This window comes from Lissotriton helveticus, chromosome 3_1 (assembly GCF_964261635.1).
Source record: "Lissotriton helveticus chromosome 3_1, aLisHel1.1, whole genome shotgun sequence".
NCBI lineage: Eukaryota > Metazoa > Chordata > Amphibia > Caudata > Salamandridae > Lissotriton > Lissotriton helveticus.
In genome coordinates, this window is record NC_136061.1 from 431185763 (window position 1) to 431208417 (window position 22655).

Genomic DNA, 22655 nt, shown 5'->3' on the forward strand with positions numbered 1-22655 from the left:
TGAGGGCTACTTATCGTTAGCTTTGCTTCTATAACTCTGTATCATTTAGTAAATGGGGACCTTAATATCATTGTGAATGATAGATACTTCCATTTTTTTAGAGGATTCTATTCTCTTTACGCTTTAATGATTTCTTCATCATTTCTTCCCACTTCCAGTGCTAGGTACCAATTTGGGCTCCCGCTGTGCTGACAGCAGGACAAATTGTCGGGACCAGGTACTTTAGATGCGTGCATGGATTGTTGCGCCTACCCACATTCCTGCCATTGCCTTTTTAAAATATGACTCTGCTTTATGTGCCTTGAAATAGATGTCCTATAATTTCAAGCAGGCGCACACTGTGTAGTTAGGAAGCAGTAGAGCAAGATGAAGCCACCAGGTAATTAAAGTACCTTCTAAACTATCAATAGATTTAATTGGGACTTTCTAAAGCTATTATGATTGGTGTGACTTTATAGAGAGACAGAGAGGTGTGTATTATTCTTTGTAACATCTCAATATGTCTGCGCTGTTGCCATTTTATTGAGGTTCCTGTTCATGGTGTAAACTAGGGATGTCCAACGAAGGTCAGGGATGGACAGAACCATACCTCCGTTTCAGGATATTCACATCCACAAATTTAGAAACAATGCACATAAATAGAATTTTTTTACATAGTCTGTGGTTAGCCTGAAAATCAGACCCAGTGTGCACAGGACCCACGTTTGGGCATACCCGACCCACTTAGGGTAACACAATAAGCTTCTGTTGGAGCAGGGTCAAGACTGATTTGCTTATATCTGGGTCCACACTGAGGTGGCATGGTGGGCAAAATAACGATGGATTGGGATATGACCCAAGTGACTAACAGTAGCTGAGCTTAATTCAAGCATTCCATCCATCACTGTTTTGTATATTTATTGTGTAACCCTAAGTGGGACGGTTATGCCCTGCTGTAGGTCCCATGCACACTGTGTCACTGGAACCAAGCTGTTCCCAGCTGATAAGCCCATAACTAGGGCGAATCGGGTCCTGGGCTGGTTGTGACCTGGTTCAGTGAGGACCTGGTTTGGCAGTTCGGGCCGGGCTGGGCTGTTCCTATTGAGCACGGTCAAAAATGATTTGCATGGAGTTAGGTCCAAACTGAGGTGACATCGTGTGCAAAATAATAATGGATTGGGATGTGGCCCACGTGATTACCAGTGACTGAGATTAGTTCAACCATTCCATCCATTACCATTTTGTATATTTATTGTGTCACCCTAAGTGAAAGGGTATGCCCAGACTTTGGTCCACTTGCACACCATTTCACTGGCACCAAGCAATACCCGGTTGATAAGCCCATAACTAGGGCAAAACCGGTATTGGATTGCTAGTGCTCTGGTCTAGGGAGAACCTAGTTCTACAGTTGGGGCTGTACTGTTCTTATTGGAGCAGGGTCAAGACTGATTTGGAAATAATTGGATCCAAACTGAGATGGCATGGTGGGCAAAATGACGATGGATTGGTATGCAGCCTGAGTGATTACCAGTGGCAGAGGTCAATTCAAGCGTTCCATCCATCACTGTTTTGTTTATTTCAGTAAATGGCATAATCCAGTATATCTGAGGACAAGAAGAACTATCTTTTTCCATCAATCTGATGTTCAGTTTCTTTGTTTCTCTTAGAAGGCCTAACTTTCATGTCCCAGTGGAGTAAACTACCCCAAGTTTGAATATTTTACGATGACACCAGTCAGCTGGTGTACTAGTGCGGCGTGCCATCTCGGACATTAGCAACAACTTCCTTACTTAATCTTAGTGTCCTCCAAAGACCATTCTTTGATGATAGCTGCTTCTGTCACAGGCCCCGATGAGTCCATTGGCCACCAGCCACAGTACTGCACACGCAGACACACACACACGCACACACACACACACACGCACGCACACACGCACGCACGCACACACACACACACACACACACACACACACACACACACACACTCACACTCACACTCACACTCTCACACTCTTTTCCCTCCAAATTAACACATTAGGGCTTAACCACTTTGGGGGTTGATGAGTGTCACCCTAATGCATGTTCCTATGCTTCATACTTAAACATCAATTGAATGGGTTTCATTAGCCTTTCAGTTTGTAATCTAGGTACCCTGAGTCTCTTCTGGAATACAAAGACATGCATGACTTTGTAGACCGTCAGTAATGATACTGGACCGGAATCCAAACGAAGACACTTGAATAAAGAGTACTGTGGTTCTAAATGGCATGTTTTAGCAGGCTCGAGCTAGATTTCTGCCCATTAGAGGCATTCATGGCTCATGTTATCTCGAATGTCATCCGACTTTCAAACAAGAAACTTCCTATTTGGGGAGTCCTTCTTTACAGTTGCACGATGAACAAGTTCCTGCATTGAACAACGTTGTCTTTGGGTCATTTGTCTGCAAGACGGTAGGAACCAGTGGGGTTGTGGGGCAGTAGGCTGCCTGTGTCTTACCAGAATGCAACTACATGTGTCTATTTTGTAAAAGAGATAGCACATCTCCTAAAATGATGAAGTATCAATTAATAATTAAAGTGTTGTGTCATGATGCAAAGTTTCATTCAGACTATTATGGTGTGTGCCTGTTCCAGGTGGAATTACCGTGCAGGTAGAGTGGCATGTACTGTTCACAGGCTTGGCATGGTATGGAAGAATTTCAGAGTACCCACTACCAGAAAACTCAGAAAAGGAGATATAGAAACTGGATGAGACGATGAGCACAAAGTAGGTCCAGATACTAATATCAAGGTAGTCCTATATTTGCAGCATCATACCGCTTTTAACTTTGGTGGAAACTTCGAACTATATTGTAAATTTAGGGCCTCATTTAGATCTTGTCGGGACTGGTCCAGCCATCACTTTTTTGTCACTTTTCCCACCCACCACTTTGGCAGTCCACTTGTCTGATTTAGATGTCACAGTCCTGCCAACTCTGCCAGGGTTTTTGGACTGTGTCGACGGCGGCAGAGGCTGACATGGCTGGCTGCGGGCTTCCAGGCAAGATCCCTGCCAAGTTGATTACGGTGTGCCTTCCCGCCGGCCCACCTTTGGTGGGAAGTTATCCTACTTGGTGGCAGAATTGAAGAAAATGACACAATATCTTATCTATTCGTGCTTCTGTTTCCTTCTTTTGCACCTTTGTCCAGGTCACGCTTTTACTACACCAACACCACCGCAACGCCAAACGGGTCAGTTGTTGCTGCTATCAAAGGTAAGCCACTCGTACATTCCTCCTATGTATCGTATAGCGGTCATGCAATGGTGTGTGTATATTGTGCAAGCAACATGCAAAAAATTACACAAACACACTTTACACATTTCCTACATTTGCCTTGCATGCCAACATGACACATGTTGTTAGACCTATAAATAAGTTGTGCTAACCTGTCTTCACTGCACCACGACCTCACTCTGCCGAGACACCACCTCTCGCAGACTGCCAGCACACTAGGAACATCTCAATCAGCTTGGCACAATCCCGCTGGGATACGGTGATGGAGTACTGTCAGCCAGAAGCAAAGCCCACTGCGGTCTTCTGCCCATTGCCGCAATGTCTAAGTACTGCCGGCAGACTGCCATCAACTCAACAGAGTATTTAGGACCGTTGCCACTGCGTAATAGCAGTAAGACTGCCAAGATCTAAATCAGGACCTTGTTCTTGGGTAACTGTCATCTTTGGACCACGAGATTTGGAACTGGAGACAAGTGTCTGTTAATATCAATTTCCCATTGACAAACAAATCCTAGACAGAATTGAGAGGCCGGGTCTGGTGGCTTAGTGGACTAATGCGTCCATTGTAGGGGCCAGTGTTTGACCTCATGGTCACAGGTTCAAACCCAGTGGGTCCATTGAACCTTTCATTCTTCTGAGATTGATAAAATGAGTAGCATTGAGTTGGGTAACAATAAACGTCTGTTATTCAGTGCCATAACACTCTTCTGGGTGAATGTGTGCTTTACAAATGCACATGTTATATTATGTTATATGTTATGTGATATGTTATGTTATGAGGACCTTCCAGTCCCAGCTGTACAATGGAACCAGGTCCTTCTCACCCGGCATTGATGTAACCTTGTTCCACTAAGTGCGCCCTGTGATGTTTGCACTGATCAAACATGCCCATATATTGCAAACGTGCATCAAGGATTTAAAAGTAATTCCGTATACAAATTAGCAAAAGGTCGGGAGCAGAAACATTTGGTCTCACTCCTCTGGCTCATTTGGGTACAGACAATGCTTAATGTGAGCCGGTGGGGAGCACCAGCACTTATTTTTCAATTTCAGATATTTACCGAGTACAAGAGAAGGAAAATCACACAAGTCGTAAAGACGTAGAAAGAAAAAGTTGGCAAAACCATTTCAAACAGAAAGCATGAACCTTCAAGAGCTAGAAGAGGGAAAGGAGAGTGTTTGTTAGTGAACTAAATACTTCTGGCCTTAGTACTTCATGCTGGTGTTTAGTTGCACCGGCTACCAGCTTTTGAGCAGAGCTTCAGGGACCGGCACTCTAGCCTTTCGCAAATGAAACACTGAGTACATCACTGTTGTGGGGTGTTATTATTGTTATGGTGTGTTGTTGTTATGGTACAGAAATGTTTCATGGTAACCACTGCAAGAAAAAGGTATAAAGAAACTGAACTAGTCAAGAACAACATAGATCAAGAAATGATCAAGAAAATATTAAAGTTATAGTCCAGTCACAGTTTTTTAGCAGCAAACTGCTTTCAGCTTTTGTGGAAACTCTTTGCGATATTTAATAATTTACTTATTTATTTCTTTTCACAGAAGAAAACAAACTTTATGGGAACATTATAGTTAGGTCCAGATTTTACACACATAAAACCTTAGAAATTCAGCAGTTATCTCAAGAAACTATAACTCCTGCCCCCACCATACACAGTTTTCTCATCAATAATTTTTGGGGAAATGGTGTAGTGATATTATCAATGATGTTATAGAAGGTGTCATGACTGATGTAATTTGTGAGAGTAACTAGCAGTGCATGGTGAGGGTGCGAGTGATAGTTACCTTAGGGTGCTAGTTATAGTTTCTTGAGATACCTATATCTGCTGAATTTCTACAGTTTTATGTGTGTAAAATCTGAACCTAACTAGAACGTCCTTTTATCCTTTGTTTTTAGTGAATTTCTAATTTTTAAAAACATTTTCTTTCCTAACTATAACGTCCCTTTAACCTATGATGTTTTCAGTGAATTTCCTCCGTTTTTGAATTTTATTTGCTAACCATAACATCCCTGTAACCTTTGCGTTTCTAGTTTTTGTTTTTACTTTCAGTAACATTTCATGACTGTAACTTAATCAAACTGCCACCACACGTTGCCTTTGGCCGTGCACATTGGGTGGTTGGCTGTAGGGCCTGACCTGCAGCCAACCCCACACTGCGCATGGCCTTCGATCATTTGCAGCAGGGTTGGTCACAGGAGCTGGCCTGGGCCAGGCCCTGCAGCCGACCCCCACATGAAAGCAATCTCACGCTGTGCAGGACCTTCAGCCATGTGTAGTGGGGGGTTTGCCATAAGGCCTGGCCTGCGGCCCATCTCGGTGACCAGCACCTCCAAAGGGAGTCAACACATGGGACCCCCCTCCCTGGGCCTCTTTTAGTCCCCATCTCCCAGGGCTCACTTCATTTTTTAGGTTGGGGGAATGGAGCCCCCATCACCGTGCAACTTTTGGCTCTGGGGACTCCATACCTCAGGGCCCGGCAAACTATTTTGATGTGAGGGGGCAACGACCCCAACCCCAGCACGAATTTGGCCCGGAGGATAAGCACAATAGTTCATGGGGGGAGGGGCACACTGCCCCACCTCCCTGTGCCAGTGCAGGCAGGGAAACCGCTATGTCCTGGGGTAGACACAGTGGGACATAGCCTATTAGCCAGCCCTGGAGGATGGGGTCTCCAGGGCCATTAATGGCTGCGAGCCCCCTTCCCTTAGTAATTGCATCCGGGCCAAAATTGTCCTGGGGAGGGGGACTGCTTACCCCTCCTACTTTTTTTTTTTAAGGCCGGGCACTAGGGGATAGGGTCCCTGGGGCCAAAATCTTCCCGGGGAGGAAATCCTTAAAAAAAAAAAGTAGGAGGGGTAAGCAGTCCCCCTCCCCAGGACGATTTTGGCCCGGATGCAATTACTAAGGGAAGGGGGCTCGCAGCCATTAATGGCCCTGGAGACCCTATCCTCCAGGGCTGGCTAATAGGCTATGTCCCACTGTGTCTACCCCAGGACATAGCGGTTTCCCTGCCTGCACTGGCACAGGGAGGTGGGGCAGTGTGCCCCTCTCCCCATGAACTATATATATATATATATATATATATATATATATACATACATATACACACACACACACACACACACACACACACACACCACACCACACCACACCACACCACACCACACCACACCACACCACACCACACCACACCACACCACACCACACCCACACCACACCCACACCACACACACCCACCACACACACACCACACACACACACCACACACACACACCACACACACACCACAACACACCACAACACACACACACAACACACACACAACACACACACAACACACACAACACACACACCAGGGTATTCCTACCCTGCCCCCTTGTGGGTTTTATTGCATTTTTCTTGGGACTCTAACCGAGTCCTGAGTTGTAAGATGGCTGCCACCACTTCCTGGTTGAAGTGGCAGCCAGTCACAGTATTGCTGTAGGCTCGAGGATTTGTAGATTCACAGCACTGCATCTCTAGATATACATAAATCTTTTTTTCTAAATTAATCAAAAACTACTGAACAGATTTACACCAAATTACAAAAAGCACACTTTCTGTACCATGATCTATCTTTCTTCCAAATTTAGTGTATTTCCTTTCAGCGGTTTGGGCTGTAGTCTTTTCTAAAATTACTATGGGAAATTGCAGGGGGAAAATGTGTTTTGGGACTCTACCCCCTTTTTTCTTCTTGATGAATCACCCTGAAACGTTCCAAGCAGCATTTGATGCGAGTGGCAAACTAGTTTTGAAAATGTTGTGAAGATTTGTCAAACTGCGCTAAAATAATTAGCAAAACAAAAACGCTTTTGGTATTGAAACTGGGTCCTAACTATAATTACCTACTGGCAACCGCCAGTAGGTATAATGGAGAAAAAAAATGTGTATATATATATATATATATATATATATATATATATATATATATATATATATATATATATATATATATATATATATATATATATATATATATATATATATACACACGTATATTCTATAATTGTGGATGAGCAGATTGGAAAACAGATGCGCTGGTCTGTCAGTATCAATTTCCCTTTGAAAAACAAATCATGGGCAGATGTGAGAAGGACCTCCCTGGCCCAGCTGTACAATGGAGCCTGTGTCTCCAGGTCCTTCACACCTCGCATCTATGCAGCATTGTTCCGCTAATTGGGCTCCGTGATGTTTGCACCGATTAAACATGCCTGCGTATCACAATAATGCCGAAGAATCCAAACTAGTTCCTAACAAACTCTGAAATGGTCGTGCGCAGAAAACTTTAGTGTCACTCCTCCGATGGAAGGAGAACGCTGTGGTAATTACCTTTTTCTTTTGTTTATGGCAGAATAAATACTCTGAAGAGTTTTGTTTTGTTTATTTTGCCCAGCGAACAAAATAAGCGTGATAAAAACGAGAATCGAAATGGCGCGAATTATCCTTGCTGTGAGCAGATTGTGACAATTTAGCAAAGCATTGTAGACAGAAATATCCTAACCACCTCCTTAGGATCAGCACAGACTATACACTTGCAAGCGAAAGCGAGCGCTTTGTTAATGTCCTTTTCACAATCGCTATTAAAATAATTACTGTAATTTATAAATTGTTTCCATCCTTTCAAAATGAGCTCGGTTTTCTGTTCCTTTGTCTCGATATCCTCCTTTCCGCAGCAGTTTCCTAGATATGGATTTTTTTTGTCACTCTCTTCTTATTGTTTTTTTATGCATAGATGTGCCACACGGGTGGTTGATGATTTTGTGGAGACGGATGTGGTGGCAGGGCAGTGTTTCTTGCTTTTCTTTCATAGATCTGGGCGGATCGAAGTAAAAATGCTTCTAAATCAGAGTTAAATTGTAAATTGTTGTCCCTCGTTGAGCTGTTTGCATCTGCTTTTATTGTCAAAGAGGAAAAACAGAAGAATTTCGTTATTAAATATTATACATTTCCCTTGCTCTAGTGTAGATTGTTATTGCTGTCTTCACCACTTTTTCATGAGAAGTATATGGTTGTTGATTTGTGGAAAGGTACTCAATGATCCAAATTATTTTTCTATTGTTTACTGAACTTTCTCGTCTGCATTCATTCTTACCTTCCATTTGAGGTGTTTGTGTCTGCGACGAGAAGGACCCTAACATTGATTATGGATGAGGTTCAATACAATGGTGTCCTTTGTCTATCAGTAGGGCAGACACAAAGCATCTGCAAAGGTGAACCAATGTACCCAGTACAGCGCATGCACTGTGACAAAAATGCATATTCAATTCAAGATCATTAATTATGGAAGGTCATTTAAAAATGTAAACCATTGTTATGTATTGTTTCATGATCTCTAGACATACAAAAATTGGAAGTGAGGAAAAAATGATGGGGCAGTCACTATTTTGTAACATTCTGAGTTTTCAGAATATTTTGTTGTTAATTATATTTGTGTGATTCTAAATAACTTGTAAAATTGCTCAACTTTCGCTTGTATGCCATTGAAATTTCAAAATATAACAGCGGAGGACGAGGATTGCTTATAACCAAAGCAATTGATTACCTGCTACACTTGGTTTTAATGTGGGGGGTGAAGCAAAAACCATCTAGTTATTTGCCCAGTTTGTGGGGCGGATGTAGCATTTACCTGCTTTCACGCCTTTGCTAGAATCTTAACCTCAGGAAAATGAGAGTTCTGCATTGGAGGGGGATTCGAGAATTATTAATTATGAAATCTCTTAGCCGGTTTAGAGTGTTAACATAGATTTAGTTTGAGATCGCAGGCTAAGTGTTGTAACCACAGTAACCAATTTGCCTGTTTTTTTTTTAGCTCCAGTGGAAAATGGAAAATCAATCGTTAGATGAGCCGTGTTTCATGCTTAAGAATGTCCTCTCGGGTCCCAGTGGGTTGACTCGTGAATTGCAATGATGTTTTTCTATTTTGAAATCAAATACACACTTCATACAAGAAGGACTAGACCCTGGACGTCAACAAGTGCCGAGTGGGCTGGATGAAGTACCTGAGCACGAAGGGTAGTAGTGTAGCGGAATACATCATCCTCTTCTTGTGTGAGACGGGCATGTTTTGCTGTTATAACTGTCTGAGCTACTTTCAATGGCTTCAACCCTACGGGAGGGCCTTTTCCCAGTCCTTCAACAGGTCTCGCCCCTTGTATTGATGTTTGAGAAAGGCAGATTTTTTATTTCCATTTTTCATTGAGCGTCAGTTGGACGCATCGTGGAAGTTATTTGGTAGCCCCTGAATTTGCAACCATCATATAAACATAAACAGGCCAGTATGATTAGTTGAGCAGTACAAAACAGTGAGTGTGACCAGTTGAAGCCTTTGTGCCAGACAGAGAGGCCATTGCTCCTAGATTGGTATGCATTATTCTTTGCATGAAGAGGGAGGGGGTTTGATGGTCCAAATAATGTTACTCTGTGGATGGCAGGCATTCTTTATGAAAGCCATCTTAGGGTCTTTTTGAAAGTGGGGAGGAATGACAGACCTTTCAGGAGCTCCAGAGAACATGCGCCACAATCCTGATTGGTTTGCATCTGAATTTGGCTCAGCCGATCGTGACATCTGCTCACTTGAGCCAAAGTCAGTTCTGCTTACGTTATGGTTCTTGTACTACTGATGTATGTTTATCACTTTATCATTGGTGGTTTATACATTCTTTGTTAGAGCTTCTTCAGTACTCTTGGAATGTTGGGAGCTTAGCTGAAGGCAACTGGATGGCTCAGAGATCTACTGGCTGGGCTAAACCTTCTTCACCAATATTCTAATGTTTGTCTTTCCGTTTCTCCTTTTTTACTTTAGAAAATTCTACCCTTGGTGGGTGGCATGTGCTAATAGCCTTCTAGCCCTGCGACTCTGGCTTATAATTCACATTCCGGTCAGTGGTTCATTTCTAAAAGAAAATGTGTCGGGCTCTTGTCAAGAAGCAGCTTGCACCGGCACGTTTCTCCAGTTAGCGCCGCCTAAAATAGAAGCAACTACTAACCATGAAAGTGAAGAGAGGATGTGGCGTAATGGCCAGAACTTCCGGCTTCAGAGCTGGGGAGCCAGATTTGAGTCTTTGCATCGGCTCAACATCCTGTGATTCTGGGCAAATCAGTTACTATCCCCGTAAATTTATGTGCCCTTAACTGGTGCTCATGAAAAGTGCTGCTGTTGATTAAGTCCCGGGAACTACCGGCTCAAATTAAGCACTGATTCATGGCCTTTAACAACCGGTAGGCTATATGGTTATATTGATATGCTGTAAACTTAAAGATGGTAGGGTTCTAACCGCAGCTTCCTATTTTCCACTTTTTCAATAAACGAAATCTAAAGTTCAATTGCAGGAAAACTACAAAGTTTTGACTTTCATGACCTCGGTGGCTCTGACTTTCCCAGTGGAGGTGAAATGGGACACAGGTTTTGGTGATATTTTATCGTTATCTCTTTAGTTTTTGAAGGCAGTTCGTATACATTTTGACTTTTTATAACTTTGAGCCAAAAGAGGGCTTTCAAAGAAGGCCATGAGTGCTCTATTTGATTCATTTAGCCATTCAAGAACAATCTGGTGGTTTAGGATGGATATCTTGGAGTTTCTCTACTTTCTGCTTGATTGTACCTGCGCATACAATCTTACAGGTCGAGTCAGGGCTGCATAGGCTTCTTCTGAGTTCAATATGATGGCTGGAATGAAAAGATGGCACAATCTCCTCCCAGCATCATCACAAGTTAGAAATGTGTGTTCCTAACAACAGCAAATATGGGTCTGCTTCAAACATGATGTTGGGGTTGAGACCAAACTTCTAGGTATGATAGAACAGTTCACATATTTAACAAATTAAATGAGGAATGTCTGGGAAGGCTTCCATCCAAGTTATTTACTTTATCAGCAGCATTCTTTTTTTTACCCTCAGACACCTGTGTTGTGATAAAATATTTAAGAACTAGATTATCAGAATACCATCCATGCAATAAATAAAGTGGATCGAGCATTTAACATTGTGCTAAGCATCAATACTTTCTGCACTCGGTTAGGGTTGCTCCAAGATCAGGATCCCATTTAAAAGGTATGATGTTCCTATGCGTAGATCACCACATCAAGAGGTCACTTCTTTGCTCATGCAAGCACAGATGTTTTCCTTCCAGTGGATGTGTCTTGTCCTTTTGTGATGATCTGTTGGTTCTCATCAAAGTGGTCAAGAGGAGTGGTAAATGTGATGAACTCTGGGATCCTCGCTGAGCCCAACCCTCTTCAACGTCTACATGAGCCCCCTCGCGGCCATCGCACGCCAACACAACCTGAACATCATCTCCTACGCCGACGACACCCAGCTGATCCTCTCCCTGACCAACGACCCCGCCACCGCCAGAGCCAACCTGCACGAAGGGATGAGAGACGTAGCCGAATGGATGACGACCAGCCGCCTGAAACTGAACTCAGACAAGACGGAGGTCCTCATCCTGGGCTCCACGCCCTCCGCCTGGGACGACTCCTGGTGGCCCCCCGCCCTGGGCACCGCACCCAAACCGACGGACCACGCACGTAACCTGGGCTTCATCCTGGACTCCTCCCTCGCCATGACCAGACAAGTCAACGCCGTCTCCTCGTCATGCTTCAACATCCTGCGCATGCTACGTAAGATCTTCCGGTGGATCCCCACCGAGACGAGGAAGACGGTCACCCAAGCCCTCGTCACCAGCCGACTGGACTACGGCAACGCCCTCTACGCCGGAACCACGGCCAAACTCCAGAAGAGACTCCAGCGGATCCAGAACGCCTCGGCGAGACTCATCCTCGACATCCCCCGACGCAGCCACATCTCCGGACACCTGAGAGATCTGCACTGGCTCCCGGTCAACAAGAGAATCACCTTCCGGCTCCTCACCCACGCGCACAAAGCCCTACACGACCAAGGCCCGAGCTACCTCAACAACCGGATCAACTTCTACACTCCCAAGCGCCTCCTCAGATCAACCAACCACGCCCTCGCCGCCGTCCCCCGCATCCGAAGAGCGACAACAGGAGGAAGATCCTTCTCCTACCTGGCCGCCAAGACCTGGAACTCACTTCCGACCAATCTGCGCCTGACCCAAGACCACCTCTCCTTCAGGAAGAAGCTCAAGACCTGGCTGTTCGAGCAGTAGCGGCACCCCCCCCCTCCCAGCGCCTTGAGACCCTACGGGTGAGTAGTGCGCTTTACAAATGACCTGATTGATTGATTGATTGGGAGACCCTGCATCTTGAGAATGTGATCAAGTCATTTCCTGTTTGTTGGCTGTGATCAGATAGAAGAAGTTCACTGACTGCGCTTGCCGGACAACATCATTTCAAGGCCAGCTGTACCATCTAAAGAGCATTCACGACCAGTGTCCACTTTTATTTGGTTGACAAACTTCCATCTCTGTTACCTCTCATCAAACCTGGAGCCAAAGGGGTAAAATAAATTAGAAAAATAGGCAACCGCTGTTCTCCAGCTATGCACCTAAGGTCTGGCACAACATTCCTTCTTCCATCAAGAATGCCTCTACCCTTTTTACAAGTTACGTGATTGCTGGAGACACATCTCTTGGAAGAACACCACCATGTTACATAATAAATAGACTACCACTTCTAGAAAACCATCACACACTGACTAAATTCACACCTGATTGTATTTCTGCCTTCGACTCTGTAGAGTGATCTGCTGCCTTTCGGGTAGGTTTGCGTTTTATAAATTCCCAAATACATAGAAATGACTGCATCCTTTCCTGCTGGCTGGTGGGCAGGATCTCACAGTCTCCTGTGTCACAAGAAAAGATGAGCAGTATTACCCCTGTTGCTTGGCTGTCATCAAATGTCATGGCCCATTGCTCGCCTACATCATTATGTTTGTTTCTTCATTTCTGGATTGCTTGTAGTCACAACTATCGGTCAAAGAGGAGCTGGTGGGTTTCCACAAATGTTTGGCCCATTCTTGTAACTTTACTTTTCAGTACCTTGCAGTGTCATGGGAAGCTGGGGAAGCTGAAGATAGCACAATAGTTGAAAGGTAAGGTTCCCTATACTGTAAAGGTTTTTATGATACCCCATAGCCGTTCTAGAGGGTCCTGGCTCCTTTAAACTTCAATATCTTTTGAAATGGTTGTTGTTGTTTTCAGAAACATATATTTCTGTGGCATAGTATGCCACATCCTCCATCATTGCAGCAGTATGGCCGCCCCACAGATGGTGGTATTGTGAGAACTGCCTAGAAGTATGAAAGGAACCAATATAGAACCCATCAGAGTTTAACTGGAAGCAACGTCTTCCCAATGATTTCACTAAATTGAAAAGAGATAGCTGAAACCCTCCTAGAGAATGCACACTTTAAATGTGTTAATAAACCTATAAAAAAGCACCTATTAAAATAGCAAATAGAGAGGCATCCACTGTACCAGTCTCCATCTGCCCACGATACAGACTCGACATGATACCAGGTGTTTTCATTGCCTAACCCAGTACAATTGTTGCCATTATATGTCCCATGCCCGTTAGATGGCACATACCGAGTCTGCTGTGAGGGTGGTAAATGCATTCAACCTTCACTTGAAACCCATTAAGTGGTACTCAAAACACAATCCTAGTTTCTCGAAGTTCAGTTCAGGCATTTAAATGAGTCGCTCAGTTTCACTCTCTTGAACTGGTGCTCATAGGAGCAGTACTGCAAACAATACACTGTTTTGGTCCCATACTGCCAAACTGTCTTCATCCTTCTGGTTGTATCAATGGCATAACACAAAAAAATGAGCCCCTTGCAGAATGTGGTGAGCGGGCCCGAGTCTCCCATATCTCACAGTCCAGGGACGCAGGGCCTGGTTTCTCCTCCTGGTTGTGTGGCATCCATGACAAACTAGATTCAACAAGAAGCTCAGCCAGTGGTTTCTGTCAAAGTGGTGTTCTGCAAACTCCTATCTGCAGAGTATGTTGTGATCCCATTGCCCTCTTATCCTTTGCATTTTGCTGTTGCTAGTGCAAATGCATAACTTAAGTATTTTTGTACAGGATGAGAATACAGTTATTGACTTACTCTTCTAACCTTGTCACACAGTGTAGACCAGATCAGAGAACCACAGTGCAACGCGCTTCCGAACAGTGGCCAAACGCCCTCGGAAGAAAGCTTGCCAATTTGGTGGCGTCTGCAGGAAATTGGTTAGGAAGTGAATGGCTTGGTGGCGATGCGGCTTCTGAGTCTTAACCTGTCAGTGTGCCCTTTAGATGAGATAATAGTGCATCTGTAACCCCCAGGACCTACACTATGGAGTTCTAGGGCAGTTAAGATGACTGGCAATTGATGAATACTTAGACCTTTTAACCTACATCATACCTATGGTGATCTCTGTGAGATAACTCTTTACCCGTTAGCTTTATCTGCTTTCCCTCCTGCCAAGAATTGCAGGACTTTGCCTAATTAATCATTAAATGTTGCCAGTCTGTCATCATACGGTTAATTATCAGAGACTATGAGCATTTCAGACACTCGCGACCCCTCTTCCAGGTTACTATGGAAACCTAAGCAATAGCAGCTATTAGCTAAAATGATAGAATATATAATTTTTTAAGTATATCTGGCGGTGATAGTGGCTATTAATTCAGCTGCCTGCTGGAAAACAAGCCAAGTAAAAGGATTTACAAATTGAAAATGCTGAATTTAAATTTTTACTGATGCAAGATTAATTGCTGCTGATGGCCTTTGCGTTAAGAGATGGGTACTTTTTTAAACCGTTCTCTCCGTGTTGCCCTGACTGCGAGACTTTACTCCAATCTATATTCTTATAGAGCTTTAATTTCTCAAGCTTGCAGCATTAGCGGTGCAAAGCGAAGTACAGTTGAATCCATGCTGCATAATGTTGGCAGCGTGATTCTGCATAATGGATGCCACTTTTGCCATTGGTGAATAGAAATTTTGTTAAGTGGATTTATCCACAAGTGTCAGCTTAATTGCATTTTACTACAAGTGTTCATAGTTTAATCTTGATTAGAAAAGAAAGTAGGATTTTTAGAACACTTTGCTTTAGGGAAATGAGTGTGTTATTCAACCAAAACGCTGTTTATTATTCTGGATGAACCAGCAGTTTTGCACTTGGTAAGAGCCTCTATCTGTTCATAGGAAGATTGCTATGCAATCGAAATCAGTCTGCCTAAATACCTGTGAGGCTCGCATCTCCCTAAGTCTATGCTTTTCACATTGACATAAATCATATTCAGATTTGGAGTATTGTATATCGAACTTGAGATTTCCAAAAATGCTGTATTTTTTTTAAGAGAGTTGCTTGGCTAACTTCCACCTACATTGAATTCACTGCCCCGGGTGTAAGTAAAAAAAAGTACTGTTGGCATGGAAACAAATCACTTTTTAATGCAGTAGGAATCAGAAGCTGTGCAAACTATGTTACACAGTTGTATTCCACTATATCGAGTGCCACTACACCGTGGGCACTCCATGCCTCCACTTGCATTACCACAGGGTGAGAGCCCCTTGATTTAATTATGTTACCCATATCCTTTGTATGGCAAGTCTGCCAGACCGCATAAACTGTCTGATTGCAAAATACGTATTGGCAGCTTACCAAGATCTTAAAGTGGACTTAAAGCGCACCCATTGCATACCATTGGTTTGCTTCATTGTCAATCTCATTCAGTTGTTTCTTATTCAGTGGCTTGCCCTGCCAATCTTATGTATGTCCTTTCCCTAGAACATATCCCCTTTACTTGAAGACTTCCACTGCTCACTTTTAGGGAACCTCTTTATTTGTTTAAGCAGTACACAAAAATGCAAGTGTTTTTTCAGCTGTCTCTCTTGTGTTTATTGGCCCCCTCCTGCTCCATGATGCTCTCTCACATCTGCGCGGTCCTCTTCTCCCCACCCCGTGCACCATGGTGCTCCCTTTTACCAATGTACTTCTGCGGTGTGCTCTCCATCCTGTGCTTCATTCCCCCACCCCCGCTCTCTGTGTGCTATTTTGCTCCTTCCTGTACCCTCTCCTCCATTACGCCTAGCTTCCTCCAAACCCATGGTCATTTCATTTTTCCTTTATTGGCGCCCAAAAATGCGTATTTTTTTATTTAATGATCCAAGTGAAAAATTATAGCAAATGGCACCCAAGTTATTGCGCTGGCGCTTGCATTGCATCCTGACACATGTCTATATAGACATACCTTTAGGGCACATCGTGACTGGACCTTCTGCTCTTTTTAGAACAGTAATTGCCCTCCACTCCTCCTCCTTGATACCAAATTCTGACACATGCTCATCAGTAAAATGCTATGACCGGCATCTCTGCTTTTGTTAGGTAGAGCATGGGCAGCGCATGCTCTGCCCTGTGAGGCATGTTGTATTTGAGTATGGCCTTGAAGCTCCACCCACTCTTCACCCATATTTTTTATTGTGTCATCGTCCTTTGTAAATGTTGGCTTCTGATTTGTTAATAGGCTTGTTAGTTCCTCCGTAGTACCACCTTGTCTTCATTTGTAACCTCCCATGACGACTGGCCCTTTTACTTCTGTTGTTACATGGTATGTCTTATTTAGTCAGTAAGCACTAGTTTCTTTAATGAGTTTCTCCTACTGCAGGCACGACATACTTGTCCTGAAGCATTCAGCGCGCCATGCAAGCTTTCACTTTCCAAGCAGCCCGGGACAGTTGCAGACGCTTCTTTGAAATGAAATAGGTCTCGCATTTACAAGAGTTTGAGCTATTTGCATTATAAATGACGATTTTCTTAATTTGTGTTAATTAACAAAACAGATAAATCAAAGGCATTGTCGTTTACAATGCCATCAGCTTAAACTCTCGCAAATGCGAGACCTATTGCATTGCAAATGCTTGTTTATTTTTTCAACACTGCACAGTGTCTTGAAGCTGTCAAGCACTGCCGAAAGCAATTAGCAAAGCAAATGGGTCCCAGTTGCTAGACCTATTAGCTTTGCCGGTGCTTATTTCATCCAGGTTACTGATCAGACTTGACATGGCTGGACATAGGACTATCATATAGAATTAATTTCCCAAAACGCTTCAGGCACGACGTTAAAGCCACGTCACTTGTACCACAGTTTTGATGTTTTTAATACGTTTTTTTTTTAAATCATTTTCTCAAGAGCATGATTTTGGTGGTGTTTCTTTGCTTGAAATGAATCCAAGTGGGACTGCTTTGAGTTACAGTCATGGCGACATTTAATCAGTAGTTGTCACGCTATGAAGAGTTTGGTACACGGCTTAATTGAAATTGCATATTGCAGTATGTCATTATTGTAATAACATACTCCTTCGTCTGTTAGCAAAGAGCCTCGAACAAGGCAGTGTTATGTGAGAACGAATGCACTTTAAAGAGTTACTCAAGCCGCAAGTGAATTCGATCACTGTTAACCCAATGTGTCGGGTTCCCAAATTCCAGAACTCGGGGAAAGGAACCATCTAAATTCCACCCAAGATGCGTGTGACGTCTGTGAGAAATGGGACAAAACCACTTATCCAGAACATCCTAAGCATCTATTTTGCCTGTATCCTATCATTAAAAGGATGAAAATGGACATGCTCTTTCAGGCTTGTTTTGAAGATGTCAGTATCGTTACTTCCGCTCAGACGTGCATGAATTCTGGTATTGTGTACTGTATTTACCTCTCTGTAGTTGTTTAATTGTATGGGCACATGGCTGCATGAGACCTTTTACTTTCATTGGCTCTTTTTCGCGTTCTTTAAACGTTTATATGAATTTGATATGCGCTCACACAAGCATATTGATACCAGAACCCCTAGAAAAGCTCACATACTCCATAACTTGTTAAAGTGCCTATGTTTTCAAAGTCTATCCACAGTGTATTAGACATAAGAGGCTCAGCTCTCTAATCATCCAAGCACAGGCAATCAGTTTACGTTTAGTACGTTGGAGCAGACCACCAGCAACCCCATTGAATGGCTGCTTACTGATTAAACTTACCTTTGACCCTCCATTCTTGCTCAGTGTATTAAATTGGCGTATTTTTGGTGATGGGTGACTACCCACCTCCAGGGACAGTCTCAACTCTTGCCAAGTTGAACCCTCAAAGTCACTAAATTAACCTGAGATCACCCGCAGGTAGCGGTGGACCAGACAGGCAAAACTTAGGACAATCTGCAAAGTATTTATGCAATGCCAAAACAGTGATAAAGTCAAAATGCTAACCAACGAAAATCCCAAACTGACTTAGAGAAATAGAGAGCAATCTAATAAAGAAAATGACAAAAATCAAATATGGGAGATATAAATTGGTAAAGTTTTAAGTAGAAAACACCATATGAAAAGGGAATAGATGGGGAGACTTATGTCGAGGAGAACAGCCATGTCTTAAGTAGCTTCCTAAAAGCAAATTCATTTTCTTCTAATCTTAAACTAAGTGGAAGCCGGTTCCAGGCTCCTGCGACTAGGAGAGAAAAGTATCTGCCTCCTCTAGTAGCCAGTCTAAATTTGACAACATGCTGCAAGTTGGCGTTAGTGGAACTTGAGGTTCTTTGAGTGTGGCATAGTGCATAACACTGTCCCAGAGATAGTTTGGGTCAGTATGATGGAAAGCTCAGTGAGCTGTAACCAAGGATTTAAACAAAATATGTTTCTGCACAAGAAACCACTACCGTTGTCTTAGGCGGTCAGAGACAGAATCTCTACGTGGTAACTCAAACACCAGTCTTACTGCTGCATTTTGCACTACCTGCAGTTTGTTAATTGGGTATTTTGCTAACCTTAAATAGAGACTGTTGATGTAATACAGACTAGAAGTGATCAGTGCATGGACCACTATCTTCTGAGCCTCCAGAGGCAAAAAATCTAAAAATATCTTCAATGATTTTATGTTATGTTATGTTACGTTATAATTGTTTAATATAGCGCACGGCTACTCAAAGAGTGTCCCGGCGCTTTTCACTGCATACCTGAAAACACAACACAATTAAAAGAAAAACAGGGCCAAAACAAAAAGACAGGGGGATACAGAATCGCCTAAGAAACTCCAGCTAAGTAGAAAAAAGCCAGGTTTTAAGGCCCTTCCTGAACATCAGTAAGTTGGATGTGCTGCGCAAAGTCAGTGGTAAAGTGTTCCAAAGCTGGGGCGCCAAAAGTCTAAAAGAGCGGCCTCCTATGCGAGCCCTCTTAATCCGGGGGACCGCCGCAAGAAACAAAGATCCAGACCTCAAAGGTCTTGTGGGGTGATGAAAAACTACCCTTTTTCGGAGATATTTGGCTCCTGACACATACAGGGCTTTATGAGCCATGGTCAGGGCCTTAAAAATTATCCGCTTCCGGATCGGGAGCCAGTGGAGAGCCTGCAGGAGACCAGACGTTCGGGCCCGGCCTGACAGGCCAAAGATGGCCCGGGCTGCCGAATTCTGGACCACCTGCAAACGTTGTAGCAGATACTCCGGTAGACCAAGATACAGAACGTTGGAAAAATCTAGCCTCGAACCAATTATCGCCTGTACCGTTCCCTTCCTATGGTCTTCCGATAGAATGGGCAGAAACTTGCAGAGCATCCGGAGCAAGCCGAAACAGGTGCCAGTGAGCCCGATTACCTGAGACCGCAAAGACAAGTCCTTATCGATCTTGATACCCAGGTTCTTGGCCACCTGGGATGAACCTGACGGTGGAAACATGTTCTCCGGCCACCATTTCTGCCACTCTGGGTCCGAGCTGCATCCGAAGAAGAGTACCTCTGATTTATCCGAGTTGCACTTGAGGCCGTTAAGATGGAACCAGTTAAAAACGGCCCCAAGGCAACCCTGGATACTCTCTCCGTCAAACTCCACACCCTTAGGGCATGTAAAGAGGAGCTGGGTGTCATCGGCGTAGGACACGGTCTGAGCCCCGAAAGACTCCGCCAGTGCCGCCAGAGGAGTCATGAAGATGTTAAAGAGCGTCGGGCTCAGTACTGAGCCCTGAGGAACTCCGACACCCAATGGCGGCATCTCAGCGGAGCCAGAGGAGGCCCAGACCGTTTGTCGGCGGCCCGCAAGAAAAGATCGAAACCAGCTGAACACCGTCCCCCTCAGACCGATCTCATAAAGTCATTGCTAAAAGACCCTCGTGAGGGACGGTGTCAAAGGCCGCCGACAAGTCGAGCATCACTAGCATCGCCCTACCGCCTGAGTCCAGCACCTCCTTAATAGCCTCCGAGACTTCCAAAAGCGCTGTCTCAGTGCTAAGGTTTGTACGGAAGCCGGATTGTGTAGGGTGGAGTAGATCATGCGATTCCAGGTACTCAGAGAGCACCTTATGTACATGCTTCTCGAGAATCTTGGTAAAAGCAGGCAGAAGCGAAATTGGCCTATAGTTGGCCAGAACCTCCGTGTCCAAACTAGGCTCTTTAAGAAGAGGTATAATCATTGCCTGCTTCCAAAGCTGGGGGACTACACCCTCACTGAGGGAGCGGTTCAGAAGAGGGTTGACAATGGGATTGATAACTCCTGCCATTTTAGCCAAAAATGTGGCCGGGCATGCATCACAGGGGGAGCCCGATTTAAGACCAGCCATCAGGTCTAATGATGCAGAGGCAGATAGTGGTGGAAAGTCTGTCAGCACCAGATCTGCGCTGAGAGAAGAGACCGGGGCAGCCTCCATGGGATCGAAAACAGCCGGCCCTGGCACGGAAAAGGAGTCCTGAATCCGCCTGATCTTGGTGGTGAAGAAATCGGCGAGAGCACTCACCCAGGCCTCCGTGGGGGGTGCCATGGTCAGAGGAACACGTGGGGCAGTAAATTCCCTCACGACAGCAAACAACTCCTTACACGAATTAGCGGCACTCTCGATTTTATGGGAGAGAAACAGGTGCCACAGCCAAGATTTGAGGACAGAAGGAAAGGTCTGAGTCAAACATGACACCCACATTCCTGGCCACAGAGGTGGGGGGTAAAAGTACATCAAAGGCCAGCAGTCTGTGGTGGAAAAGATGTTGTTTCTACCAAACAAAAGAATTGCTATTGTATTGGCATTGCATTTTAAGGGGTTTATGGTATTACTCCTATTGGATAACCACCCAGCTGATTAACTTGACCAGGTTATTATCCATGTACTGTCCTTTTTAAGTGAGATTTGCTGATGCTGATAGGGATTTACCAATTATCTGATTGTTGGTGAATGGGAGACTAATTTCCCACAGATTTCTGGGCATTGTGAAAGCTGAAAGATGACTGATTTAAAAAAATGCCCCTCTTTTATTCCATGAACTGAGCCATCCCTTACTCCTTTCAAGACAAAAAAAGTTACATTTTAATAACTTTGGATGTCCTAATTTATCCGACACATAAACCATTTTCGTAATAAACAATATTATGTTAATAATTTTTTTATGCTGATTTTCATAATTAACACTGAAAATCCCTCAGTCCCCAGAACAAGCAATCTGGCTTGTCCCTCTTGCTGCTTCCACAACTGTTTCCCTACTCACTCTGTCTCTCTATTGCTCTCTATCTGCTTACCTTTTCTAATCCATGTCCCTCCTCTTCTCCACTCCCAATTGTCACTTCCTCTTCAGAGGCAAGGAAGTGAGACCAAAATCAGCAGAAGGAAATTCGTCACTGTAACATTGTTGGCATCCCCAGGTCTCACGGCCAAAGATTTTCAGCATACTTTACCACGAATTCATGTTCTTGGTACAAGGACTGTACTAAGTACAATAGCTTAATGGGTAATGGCCACAGTGATAAAACATCATAAATTGCACGACACACGAGTAATTGCTGATCATTCATGTTCGAAAGTACATGCCTAAAGCATGTTCTTTTATGTCTCTGAGGTTCTAGCATCTGCTCTGGTCCTCCATACTTGGAAGCTAGAATTCATCCTTCGATTTCCGAAATGGAATTGTGCTCGTCCCATGTGGCTTTGGCTAGGGCTCCAAGGATAAGCATGCTACAAAGGTCGGTCGTTCTTTTTCTTTTCTGGTCGCTCCAGCCTGGAACAAGCTCCCCCTATGAGGTTTGTTCTGTAGCCTCGGAATCACTGTTTAAGAAAAGCTCAAGACCTGTGAAGCAAGATAGACCTTTCTATATGAAGCACTGAAGGCAAATTATAGTTTCATAAGAGAGGTTTATTCTCTGTGAAGGGTCCCATCCATCCCTTGTAGCATCTAAGATGCCACAACCTGGCTCTTTGTTCAGGCATTAGCTTTTCACCTACTCAGAAGTCTCTAGCGTCGGGATGTTCTTCGGAGCAGCCGTTAGCGCTTCATAAGACCATGTTAATTCATTCATCAGCATCAAGTTCACAGCAACACAAGAAGGTGATGCCATACTAGTGGACTATACAAATCTGACCACACATAACAAACTTTTAACTATAGCTTAGCAACTCAGGGTTCACCTCACTGACGAGACCTAATGAAGTT

General features: G+C 44.0%; 1 protein-coding gene across 1 annotated transcript in view; it reads left to right on the plus strand.

Moving 5' to 3' along the window:
* PARD3B (par-3 family cell polarity regulator beta) overlaps nt 1-22655 on the plus strand; it is a 2182026-nt gene that overhangs the window by 290467 nt on the left and 1868904 nt on the right. The gene's annotated exons all lie outside the window — the stretch shown is intronic.